General features: G+C 40.6%; 1 long non-coding RNA gene across 1 annotated transcript in view; it reads right to left on the reverse strand.

The window, feature by feature from the left end:
- Positions 1–505: 505 nt before the first annotated feature.
- The window catches only part of LOC129696346 (uncharacterized), a 28,499-nt gene continuing 15,600 nt past the window's right edge, over positions 506–13,404 (reverse strand). The window contains exon 3 of the long non-coding RNA XR_008723317.1: positions 506–1,382. This is a non-coding gene — a long non-coding RNA (uncharacterized LOC129696346). The remainder of the gene's footprint in view (positions 1,383–13,404) is intronic.

Genomic DNA, 13,404 nt, shown 5'->3' on the forward strand with positions numbered 1-13,404 from the left:
TTGGGTGTGAGATGGGGCCAGTAGTTTGTGTGGAACCATGAGGAATTGATGAAGGATAAGCAATTGGGACTTTATATAGGATTCATTGAACATTCTAAACACTCTATCTGTCCTATCTAAAGTCCCAATCAAATCCAAAAATTGCAACTGTTTGATTAAAAGCTACTTAAGACAAAGATAATGAGGCGATGGCGAGATTGGGAGATATTGGAAGAGATGGAAATCTTTGTGTTAGTGCATATAGGATTGCCAATTTTTTCATCTAGTTCAGTCTGTATGAACAGCTAATATCAAAAATATTTGATTTCCACATATTTTATGTTATGTGTTTTACCACTATAAAATTGCAACATTTTACTCCATAATGAGTTTTTAAAAATAAAAATAACTATTGATTAATTCAGCTGATTTCTCGGCATTTACATCTACATTTTAACATTGATCGTTCATGATCATATAGGTTGATTTTCCGGTACTCATCTGAATTATATTAAATATTGCGGATTGAGTCATTTCAAACATATAGCCATAGAGTCATAGAGTGCAGAAACAGGTCACTCAGCCCGACCTGTCCATGCCGATAATCTCCTAACCTGAGCTAGTCCAATTTGCCTGTATTTGGCTCACATCTGTCGAACTCATTCTTATGCACCTACATGTCCAACACTCTTTAAATATTATCATTGGTTCCATTTCTTCTTTCACAAATAGGGGCAGATTACAGTTTCAATGTACAAATGGATAGACTGATTGCTGGAAATTTTGGAAAATTGGCATTTTTCCTTATCTCACCATGATTGCCATCCCACTACTCACTCTTCACCTGTCTTTTACCTGTTTCTCAAGTGAATTACACTGCATATATTTTTGCATTTCCTTTCCAAACTCATGATACATGCTCCACTAAATGAATCAATTAAAATTAAGATTCCCCTCTTAATCTTAATTTCTCATGAATCAATCAGAGTACATTCACAAAATATTTTGCTCAGAATACTCCATTTACAGAGACACTCTTCGCATGTCTGCTGCTTGGAGTCATAAGGTTAGAAAGAGATACAGCGTGGGAAGAGGCCTTCTGACCCACAAAGTCCACAATGATAATTTACAATGACAATGACTAATCCTAGATTCTACCACTCACCTTCACACTAGAAGCGACATATGGTGGCCAATTAAGTTACCAACCCGTTCAGTTTGTGCAAGCATGAGTTTCCAGTCTATGATTTGTGATCCACAAGTGAGATGTGTTGTTCATAAATGACTCCATTTCACTTGCAGCCGAGGTTTGCAAGTTTGCAAGAATTCATAAATGATTCCATTTCACTTGTAGCCGAGGTTTTCTCAAAACATTAACCAAGTATCACATCCCGGGAGGTTACCTAAACACGAAGGAAAATATTAACTAGGATTAGTGCTTAATAACTGAGGAATTATTTACATTAATCCAACCATAATCAGCTCACAGAAAGTGTGAATGTTCCAAACTAACCCCATGTGCACTTTGCAATGTGTTGTGCACACTTATGGCTGTTTATTGGAAGACAATTATCTCAAAAAATTACAGTTCCTTATGGGTTTTTTCTGTCTGAATATTCCAGAGATAATGAATGGTTGAAAAGAAAATTAATTACTTACAAAGTCAGAAACCATGTAAATGATTCAACACCAATGATAAACACAGACATAACCAAACTCTCACCCAAACTTCACCCCCAAAACTCTTTATCTCTGTACCTTCTTCCATTTTCTTGCCAATTATGGTAATTGTTTTTCATTTGAACAGGGAGCAATATTAGTCAATGGTAATATTGTATATCAAATCATGAGAGGATGATTGCCCTACTCTTGCCCAGAGTAGGGGAATTGAGAATGAGAGGACATAGGTTCAAGGTGAAGGTGAAAAGATTTAATAGGAATCTTAGGGGTAACATTTTCACACAAAGGGTGGTGGTAGTATGGAACAAGCTACCAGAGGAGGTACTTGAGGCTGGGACGAAACCAACGTTTAAGAAAAGTTAGATGGGTACATGGATAGGAAAGGTTTGGAGGGATATGGGCCAAACGCAGGCAGGCGGGCCAAGTGTAGCTGGAACATGTTGGCTGGTGTGGGCAAGTTGCGCCGAAAGGCCTGTTTCCACACTGTAACACTTTATGACTCAATTACTCAAATTAAAAAGAGGTATTTAATCCAAAACCCATTGCAGAATCACAGTTACCTGCCTCCGAGGAGCAAAATTACAACAAAGTAACATTTGTTACATTTGCAGAAAAGGGTAGACTGGGAATGATAGGAAGGAAACAGAATGTCTTTATACATTAGATTACAAACAAAACCTCAAGGCAATGGTAAAATACAATCATTACATGAAGCGTAGAGGTAGGTAATAAATTCTTGCAGCTTTAAGTGACGCAATGGATGACTGTCCTCACTGGTCACCCACTCTTGCTTTTTTTTTATCAAGAGATAACATAAATGGGAAGAGGGAATCCAGGGCCTCAGTGTTCATGCATTGCAAAGCAGCATTGGTTTGTTTAAGAAATAATTAACTAAATTATTATTGTGGAGACACCAGAAACTTCAGATGCTGGAATCTTGGTTAAAAAAAACAACTGAAGGAACTCAACAAGTCAGTTCTCAGTTTAGTTTATTGTCACATGTACCGAGGTATGGTGAAAAGCTTTTGTTGCGTGCTGACCAGTCAGCAGAAAGACGATACGTGATTACAATTGAGCCATTTACAGCGTTTAGATACAGGAAAAGGGAATAACGTTAATAGGGGATCTTATTGAAACATATAAGATTATTAAGGGTTGGACATGCTAGAGGCAGGAAACATGTTCCCGATGTTGGGGGAGTCCAGAACCAAGTGCACAGTTTAAGAATAAGGGGTAAGCTATTTAGAACGGAGATGAGAAAACACTTTTTTTCACAGGGAGTTGTGAGTCTGTGGAATTCTCTGCCTCAGAGGGCGGTGGACGACGGTTCTCTGGGTATTTTCAAGAGAGAGCTAGATAGGGCTCTTAATGATAGCAGAGTCAGGGGATATGGGGAGAAAACAGTAACGGGGTACTGATTCTGGATGATCAGCCATGATCACATGGCTCGAAGGGCCGAATGGCCTACTACTGCACCTATTGTCTATTGTCTATTGTTTATTGTCTATTTCCCTCCACAGATGCACAGTTCAACCAGCGTCTTGCCTATTGACTCCAACTATTATTGTGCATTGACTTAAAACAGGGCATACCATATGAAGCTGATGGCACTTGATATTTTACTTCGGAGTCATGTGAGTGACTACGTGAAGAAGGCCCGTCCAGGCGCACGTGCGTCATATCATCAGACGCATTGCGCTGCGACCGCGGTAGGTGCAGAGCCCTCCAAGCGGTGAGTGAAAGAAAACCTGAAGGTGAGTACTTTTTACTTTCACTTTCAGGCTGCTTTTCTCCGTGGAGACTGCGTGCAGAGAACACAGGCAAGTCTTACTATATGGAGAAAGGTGGGAGAAATAAGGGAAAGCGCACCGCAGTAAGCACTCAAGAAGACAAAATGTCTGTGAGTAGCGGGCGCCCGACTAAAAAGTCGACGGTAGAAAAACCAGCAACTTCTAAACGGGAGAAAAAAGCCCCGTTGAAACGCCCACAGGGTGTAAGGCCAAAAAGAAAACTAACAGGCCAGTTGACTCGGACGAGTCTGAACCAGGCGTTATGTCAGATAGAGTTTCTCAATTGGAATTCCTCATGGGTAAAATGATTTATAAAGGCAAACTCCAGAAGGAGTATAAAAAATGCGGGCCTAGAGGAGAGCCAGCGTATGGAACACCCAGGAGAGGTCCTGGGAAGCGTTGGCCTAGAATTGAGCCAGCGACCGAAATGCCTGATGATGATGATGAATATGTATGTTGGCCTAGCACAGAGCCAGCAGCAGAAATGTCTGAAAAACAACACAGACGTTGGTCTACAGTAGAGCCAGCGTATGAAGCAGCATCCAAAAGAGGCTGCCAGAATACGGTTCTATAGAAGAGCCTGAGATACCCCAAAGGGGGTCAATGAAGCGTAGGCATATCAGAGAGCCAGCGCATGAAATACCTGATGAAGAAATGCCAGGTGAAACCCATTATGAGGAGGAATATCCAGAAGATTCTGACAATGAATCATATGAAGACCGGAGCCCAACACTAAAACGCAAAGTGCCAGGGCTGGCCCAAAAATGCTATAGTCCCAGGCACAAGGGACAACCTCTACCAGAGGATACAGCAGAAAGTATAAATTACCTGCTTTCCCATCATTTGGAAGAACCAATGATTGATGGGATGAAATATGAAATCCCGCAGAATTGCGCTCCGCTAGGAGTCCCAGCTGTCAACAGTGAAGTATGCAGTTATATGGGAACCGCAGTACGCGATCAAGAAATGAGGTTACAGCGGGTACTAAGATTAATGGGATCAAGCATTATGGCATTTGCCAGAGACCTGGAAGAAGGAAATTTGACAATGTCACAACAGGATGTTATGGGAATGATGTGTAATACACATTTTGAAATAAACTGTATTCATAAAAATGCGATAAGACCCAACATACATCCTAAGTTTGCAGGGCTCTGTAAACCATCTAATATACAATTGCCATACTTACTCTTTGGAGAAGATCTTGCCAAAAAACTGAAAGTTCTAAACGAAGAATCAAAAACGATCGGTATGATGAAACCACCGATGTTTGGCAGAACAGTTTGAAGGCAATATCCATACCGAAGGGTGGCTGGAGCTGGCGAAGGAACAAGTTGCTCGTACCTGCATACACGCTATTGGCGCATGACCCCAGGATGTAGAGGACATGGGCAAGGTACAAAAAGTGACACCAGCAAACCCTGAGGTAGGTGGTTCTGGATCTGATAGAAACATATCAGATGTTTCCTATTCACAAATTGGGGGAAGGTTACAATTCTTCCTAAAATAATGGCAACAAATAACATCTGATGCTTATATACTGTGCAGTATAATGGGGTTTGGAATTGAATTCTACCAAAATGAAAATCCTCCTACTCAACATATCCCAAGACGTATACATTCTTTCTCTAAAGAAGATAATAGAATCATTCAAGTAGAATTTGACATATTGAGTAAAAAAGGGGTAATTAAGAAAACAATTTATCAAAACCACCAGTTCATATCTAGTATTTTTTCTAGACCAAAAAAGGATGGTGGCTGTAGAATCATTTTATACCTTACAAGTCTCAAACCTTTTGTACAGTATAAACTATTCAAAATTGAGACATTTACTAATGCTTTGCATTTAATTTCAACAGAATGCTATATGGCAAGCATAGATCTCCAAGATGCATATTACTCTGTAGTTGTGCATGTTAAAGATTGTAGATATTTGAAATTTGTCTGCATGAATCAATTGTGGCAATTCAAAACATTGCCTAAATGTTTAACCTCAGCCCCTAGATTGTTTACAAAACTGCTAAACCCAATTTTAGCATTGTTAAGAGCCCAAGGCCATTTGATATTGGCTTATTTGGATGCCATTTTAATTGTGGGAGACACTGAAGCCACAACGACAGCATCAGTTTTAAAAGTCAAACTAACATTTCAAAATTTGGGCTTTCTTATCCATCCAGATAAATCTAGACTGACACCCAACAAAATAATTGATTACTTGGTGTTCACTATTAATTCAGAGCACTTGATAGTGACCTTATCCAAGGACAAAAAGCTGCAGCTAATTGAAGGTTGTAACAAACTAATTTCAGACAAACAACCATCATTCAGTCAAGTGTCAAGCCTACTTGGCAAACTAATTGAAAAAATTCTAGTTGAATCACCAGTTATCATCCTACAAACTGATGCAAGTGCACTAGGTCGGGGAGCTGCTGATACCATCTCGAGCTGTGGAGGTAGATGGAATGCAGAGGAAGAACCTTTGCTCGAGACACATGGCATTAATTATCTTGAATTACTAAGTGTATTTCATGGGCTTAAAGCCCTTTGCCGCAAGGTACAAAATTTGCATGTACAGGTTCAGATTGACAACACTACGGCAGTAGCATATGTCCATCATATGGGTGGAATCAAGTCAGAAGCATGTGACAGATTAGCAAACATGATTTGGCACTGGTGCATTATGAGAGACATTTGGCTTTCTGCAATTTACCTACCAGGTAAATTCAGTATAATTGCAGACACTAGGTCACGGAAATTTAATGACAATACAGAATGGATGTTAAATTGTGACATTTTCCATAACATTGTGCAAAAATTTGGAAAACCAGAAATTGACTTGTTTGCATCCAGATTGAACCACCAGTTACCTCAATATGTTTCGTGGGAACCAGACCCAGGTGCAACAGGGGTAGATGCATTCTCGTTAAATTGGGGTGGAATGTTTTTATATGCATTTCCTCCCTTTTGTCTTATCAGTAGATGTCTACAGAAGATCAAACAAGATAATGCTTCAGGATTGTAGGTGGTCCCATATTGGCTCACACAACCATGGTATCCACTAGTGTTAAAAATGATGACAGAACCTATAATGCATATCTCAAGACAAGAAAACCTACTCGTGCACCCTGTAACTGGTGATTTTCATCCTTTACATGATCGTATTGATTTGTTGATTTGCAGATTCTAACAAGGCCATATGTCTGAAGAAGACTATCAGATCGCACTATTGATGTAATTACAGGATCCGGGAGGGATAGTACCCAGAAGCAGTACATTTCTTACATTAAGAAATGGGAGCAGTTTTGTGCAACACAAAACATTTCTTACAACACTGCAGACACTTCAGATGTTGTAGAATTCTTGTCAACATTACATTTTAATGCTAATTTAAGTTATAGTGCGATCAACACTGCAAGAATTGCCGTCTCTGCATATTTATCGAGAGCATCTGAACAACAGGTTCTAGGATCACACCCCTTGATTTGTAGATACATGAAGGGCATCTTTAATGCTAAACCTCCGAGACGGAGATATACGCAAATCTGGAATGCGAGGGATGTACTCACGCTACTTAGAGATTGGAGTCCCATCTAAAATGTGTCTTTAGACAAAACCACTATGAAAGTAGTCATGAGCCTTTAGCCTCAGCCCAAAGAGTACAAACACTACACAAATTACGGGTAGACAGAATGGGAATGACAACAGAGGAAATCACATTCTATGTCTATGACTTGCTAAAACAGAGCAGACCAGGAGTCTCGGGGTGTAAATTGTTTTTTTCAGCATATACTACAGATCAAAGACTATGTGTAGTTACATATTTGAAACACTACATTGAGACCACCAAGCACCTTAGAGGTTTAGAATCCGCATTATTTATCATCCATAAAAAAACACACAAAAAAGTGTCAACACAAACAATTTCAAGATGGCTGAAGAAGGTGCTATTGGATTCAGGAATTGAACCTGACAAATTTAAATCTCATTCCACCGTGGCAACTTCAGCGGCCAAGGATTTTGACGTTCCAATAGACCATATCCTCGCGGCCGCAGGATGGGCAAATGAAAGGATGTTTTGACAAGTATTACCACAAAGAGATTGCAGACCCTGGTGTATTTGGTGGTACTGTTTTGGATTCAGTATTAAATGTTCCCAGTGATTAAAATGGGACACATAATGTTTACCATAAAATAAACCATTAACTGATTAAACAAATGTTATGGTTGCATGTTATTGACTGTCTTTCACATAGAGTCAATCAAAATGCAGTGATACGCCGGAATTGAATCTACGGCATGAAATCACAGAAGCTTTAAAATCTTCACATAGTCACTCACGTGACTCCGAAGTAAAATAGTAAGATTAAATGCGAACTTACCAGTTTGAAGTTTGATCTTTATTTTATGAGGAGTTACGTTGAGGGACTATGTGCCCTCCGCTCCCACCCTAATAAAGATCAAAGGTAAGTTAAGTTTGTATCATGTAGCTTACTATTATCCTTCGGTATATATCATCTGTGATTTCACACCGCTGCTTTGAAGATTGATGCACGTGCGCCTGGACGGGCCTTCTTCACGTAGTCCCTCAACATAACTCCTCATAAAATAAAGATCAAACTTCAAACTGGTAAGTTCTCGTTTAATCTTACCATTCTAATTCCTAAACATTTCGAGTGCAGGAAATTCATTCATCATTCAGCATCGTTGGAAACATTAGCCACGCAGTGGTGTTGGTTTCCGACGGGAACGGTGACGGATGCACCACACATCTCTGTCCTCCAGTTCCTGCAGACTTCCGCAGCTGGAAGTATAGGATTTTGGTGCGTGTGCTTTATCATCTTTCCTTACAATGCTTTGTACTACAGTGATCGCAACTTCTCCTGAAGTGTGGATGACCGTTGGCTCGCTAGAACCTCATCCGCCCTTTGACAGGTCTTGTTTTTGGTCCTGCTGGGGGTCCACAGCCCCTTCCTCACCTGGCAAATCAGATGGGGGAGATGGTTTAGTCGCCGACTATCCGACCCTGGAGCAGGTAGCACGGAATTACATGGTTCACATGATGGGGGGAGCTCCCCCCGACCTGACCTGAATACTCCATTGAAAGTAACAGACGTGGCAGAAATGTTCAATTCAAAATCTTAGATAATCACATTGTTACTTGGTTACTGAAATATTGTCATCGCTTCAATTATATAATTACAAATATCATACCATTTTGCTTTAATTTATTACAACAATTCTATGCAGAAGCTATAAAGATTTACTTCCAAATAACAGTGGTGCACTGGTCAAATAGTTAAAATTGATAAGTGGATCGTACAGAAGCAGATATTGTAATGTGATGTCAATACGCTGATTGAGCTGTTCTATTTAAATATAATGCTTTAATGTTGTGTACATATCAGAGTCAAAAGTAATTCACTTAATCTTTCCCGCTAAATGTAGATGGGAGCTGCATCATTTCACAGTCAATGAGAAAGTAGAAACGTTGCACATGATTAAAACCTTAAAATGGGACATATGTTAAGGAATGCAGTTTGCACAAGAAGCAGCTGTAAAATGATGAACTTGGGATCTATAATGTTTGAACTCCTGATGCAATGGGACACTATAATATTGGCTGCAATGTTTTAAATGAGTTTGCCAAGATGCTATTTCCAAATCAATAGAACATTGCTCTCAATGTTCTTGCTAAACAGGCAACCATTTTTATGCTGAGGATGAAATGAAATCTGCAATAAGTCAATAAAAATGATATCTTGGATGAATTTAATGTATTTCCGTGCGATATGGCTGCTGTGCCATTAATCATCTGGCTCATTTTATATCATTCTATATTAAAATTAATCTCCTTCTGAGGTTTGCACTGATTTTGGATCAGTTTCAAGCTACTTTGAGCAACAGCTTTACTCCATGTCACTTCAGTTTATTTTATTTCATTGGGGGAATGAAGTCAAAATGAGAATGTGCAATAGCAATAGAAATGCAGGAATAGCTTCCCATTCCTAGTTCCTACTGAATATTCCCGTTACACCATCAAACAGGTAGGATTCACAACCATGTTTCATCCTCCACATACTATTTTGTTTTTGTCCAGCTTCAATCTTCGTAAAAGTAAAATGAAATTTCCTACCAGTTTATCTTTTTCTTACAACTGTGGCACTTAAGAAGCTTTTACATAAGCTCATGGATAAAAAGGGAATGGATGGATACAGATCACATGCAGGCTGAGGAGATTGGTTTAACTTGGCATCATGGTCAGCACAGACATTGTGGGCCGAAGGGCCTGTTCCTGAACTGATCTATGATCTATTAGTGAGAACATGCTGTGAAAATTATTAATGTAGTTCTGTTTGACTTAGAAACTTGATTGGTTATCGTGCAGTTTGACATTGAGTAGCAGTGAAGGAGATCTTTTATTTAATCCTCCCCCATTTTGTTGCTCACATCATAGGGTGGGTCTCTGTAACTAGTGGTGGTCTCCACGAGTTAAGGAAGGAAAAGTGCAGCTTGGTCGAAGAACCTTTTCCTGTGCTGTACTGTTCTATGTTCTTTGATTAACTGTATAAGCTTTTACCTGTGTTTTAAGTCCATGGGCTTAATTTAAACGTCTCACTGCAGCCTTGGTCTAAAGATGGATGTAAAGTGCGAGTGATTGTTTTTGAGGAAAGATAGTAATTGACTGGTTGTGATGTCAAATGAGTCCTGGGAATGTGAAAGACAATAGAATGCGGAAGAAAACTCTTTGCAGACACAAGAAACTGCAGGTGCTGGAATCTTGAGGAAAAACCAAAGGTCTGGAGGAACTCGGCGGGTTAGATAAAATCTGTGGAAGGACTGGTCAGATAACGTATTAGGTTGGGACCCTTCTTCAGGCTGAAATCTCTACTTTGCCTGCAGCCCTACCTCACCCAAAGAAAGGTTATAGAAGGCCGTTCGCCTCAACACCAAGATTTCACTGCAGTAACTCCTCAGGCAGTGTCTCTGTTCAGTCATATTCAGCTGGTTTATCCATGATCTTCATTCCATTACAATGATTATGAGGATGTAAACTGATGTTCACACGTTGTTTATTTCTATTTATGAGTGAGTGAGTGTGTGTATGTGAGTGTGTATGTGTGTGTGTGTGTGTGTGTGTGTGTGTGTGTGTGTGTGTGTGTGTGTGTGTGTGTGTGTGTATGTGCATGAGTGTGTGTGTGTATGTGCATGAGTGTGTGTGTGTGTATGTGCGTGTGTTTGTATGTGCATGTGCTTTTGTGTGTGTATCCGTGACTTGCTCTGCCAGATCGAATTGCAGTTGGCTCAGAAGATAACTGCTGAATAAAGGAACTGTGGCAGGTAATAGGTATTCAATTAAATGATGCACTGTTTGTGACCCAAATGGGAAGAGCGAGATCTATTTACGTTCAGGAAAATGGCAGAGTTAACATGAATAACATGGAAGACAGTTTGTGCACTGTCAATGGTAGTCTGCATCATGTGGAAGCCTGAAATTCATGGAAGCCCTTGTCGAAACTCCTGTGAGGCGCCGTGGAGGCGTACAAGAGCGGACCCGACAGCTGCCACGAAAAAACGGTGTCCGGCCGAAAATGATGATGGGATCGGCTGCCGCAGAGAACGGAGACCCGGCCGGCCTCGACCTACTGGGGGAAGCTCGGCAGCCGCAGAGACAGGGGAGTCGAGGAGGTGGGAGCCATTAGCGATGACGGATGCGTGGAATGGGCCGGTAGTAGGGTGACGCAGGAGGTGTCCTCCGAGACAGAGGCAATCAGGTGAGGAGAGGGACGATGGGTTACGGGGCTGTTATAGTGGATGACTTGGATTTTGGACTTTGGTCTTTTTCTTTGTAAACGGAGTCAAAATATGACAACTGTGTATTTGTGGCTTGGGCAAAAGAATTTCACTGTGCACACCGTGACAACAAAGAATCATTGAAGCGTTGAGCTTGCTTCATCTGTTTGTTGTCGGGCAAGAAAATTATGAGATGTATCTGTTTTGCTGAGAGTAGAGAGCCCACCATGTAGTAAAGCACTCAAATCATAAACTAACATCTCTTACTACTTGAAATCACCTTTGTGCATTAATATCAAAAGCCACAGGCATTATGGACCTAACTTTGCTTTGAAGTTGTTAGAGTGGTAGCAACATTTACTATGTTTCATTCCCAACCTTTTCCATGAAATAAGATTCCAATTATTGAAAATTGCTCCCTAAGAGACTCTTGGAGGAGACGTTTAGATCCCATCTCATGCTCTTTCTCCTTCTTCTCCAATAGATTAACATGTGCTACGCTCACTCTATTCACTATCCAAGTGTTGTCAATTTTAAGGGGAGGTTCGATCAGGCCACCTCCGGAAGCAGATTATTCCAACTTTTAAATCAATAAGAAAGTACTTCAGCACCTGCCAGCCCACTTCCTGTGGACTTTTGAAACTTGAAAAAAACACTGAAAATTTCTAAAAATATGTATATCAGCAGACAGCAAAATAATTTAGCTGCTAAATGTAGGTATTTCATCTTCCCTTTGAAAAACGTGTTGTTATGAGGATGTCAACACTATTTAATATTGTATTTAGCTGTGTGAGGATAAGATAAAGGTGAAGACAGAACCAACTTCGAACCAACACTGCAGACCAATTAATATGGTAATCTGCCTACTCTGCATGCTGTCAACATTCACCGCCTGTGCATGCACAAAACCAAAGTGACACCTTTCAAAACTGAGTGTACACAGCCACAGTTGACAATCTTGTGTGTTAAATGGTTACATAATTCCTAAAACAAAATCCAGCGCAGCTAGATATCTTCGCAGGTAACCATCCATTCAATCAAATCTCTTTATCATCTTTGATTAAATCACCATGGAATCTGCTGCGCTGATGAAAATACAAACCTAGTCACTGCAACACACCTTGGTGTGAGGGTTTAACACTTTATTGGACAGAGCAAAATAGCATCACAAATGAATCACAATTTGGAGATGACCATAGATGTTTCATGCAGACAAAGTCTCCTTTAGGTTAGTTTTTATTTTAAGATACAGTGTGGAAACAGTCCCTTTGGCCAAGCAAGTCCACGCCAACCATCGATCAGCCCATACACTAGTTCCAGCCTATACACTAGAGGGACAATTTACAGATGCCAATTAACCTGCACATCTTTGGACCATTGGGGGAAACCGGAGCACCCGGAGGAAAATTACCCAGTCACAGGGAGAACGTACAAACTCTAAACATACAGCACCCGTAGTCAGGATCGAACCCAGATCTCTGTTACTGTAAGGCAGCAATTTTACCGCTGCGCTGTTCTGCCCACAGTGCGCTGAACTTCCTCCATGTGACATTCACCTGCAGTTCAGGGTCTCCTGGAGCTGGTGCCACCTGAAGTCTTGAGATATTCTGCAGCCCTTTCTGCCGGACGATGTTTTTAATGGCAAAAGTAGGTGATAATCATTTTCTAGGCCTTTCCGACACTTGTCCAGGCTAAAAAGCATGCTGTAATTTCCACCTTTGCTTTCAGACCACTATCATAGAGTCATAAAGTGTGTAAACAGGTCCTTTGGCCCAACTTGCACTGCTCAATCTACATTTGTCCCACCTGCCTACATTTTGCCCATATCCCCCTAAACCTATCCTATCCAAGTACCTGTCCAAATGCGTTTAAATTATGATTGTACCTGCATCAACTACCTCCTCTGCCAGCTTGTTCCATACACCCACCACCTTTCTGTAAAAAGGTTGTGCCTCAAGTTCCTTTTAAATGTTTCCCCCTCACCTTAAACGTGTGGTTCTTGATTCCCCTACTCTGGTAAAGGACTCTGGTGTGCATTTACCCTGTCTATTCCTTTCATGACCTTGTACCCCTCTATAAGATGACCTTTCATTGCCCTGCGCTCCAAGGAATAAAACTAGTCTGTTCACCCTCTCTCTATAGTTCAGGCCTTCAAGTCCTGGCA

This window comes from Leucoraja erinacea, chromosome 4 (genome assembly GCF_028641065.1).
Source record: "Leucoraja erinacea ecotype New England chromosome 4, Leri_hhj_1, whole genome shotgun sequence".
Classification (NCBI taxonomy): domain Eukaryota; kingdom Metazoa; phylum Chordata; class Chondrichthyes; order Rajiformes; family Rajidae; genus Leucoraja; species Leucoraja erinaceus.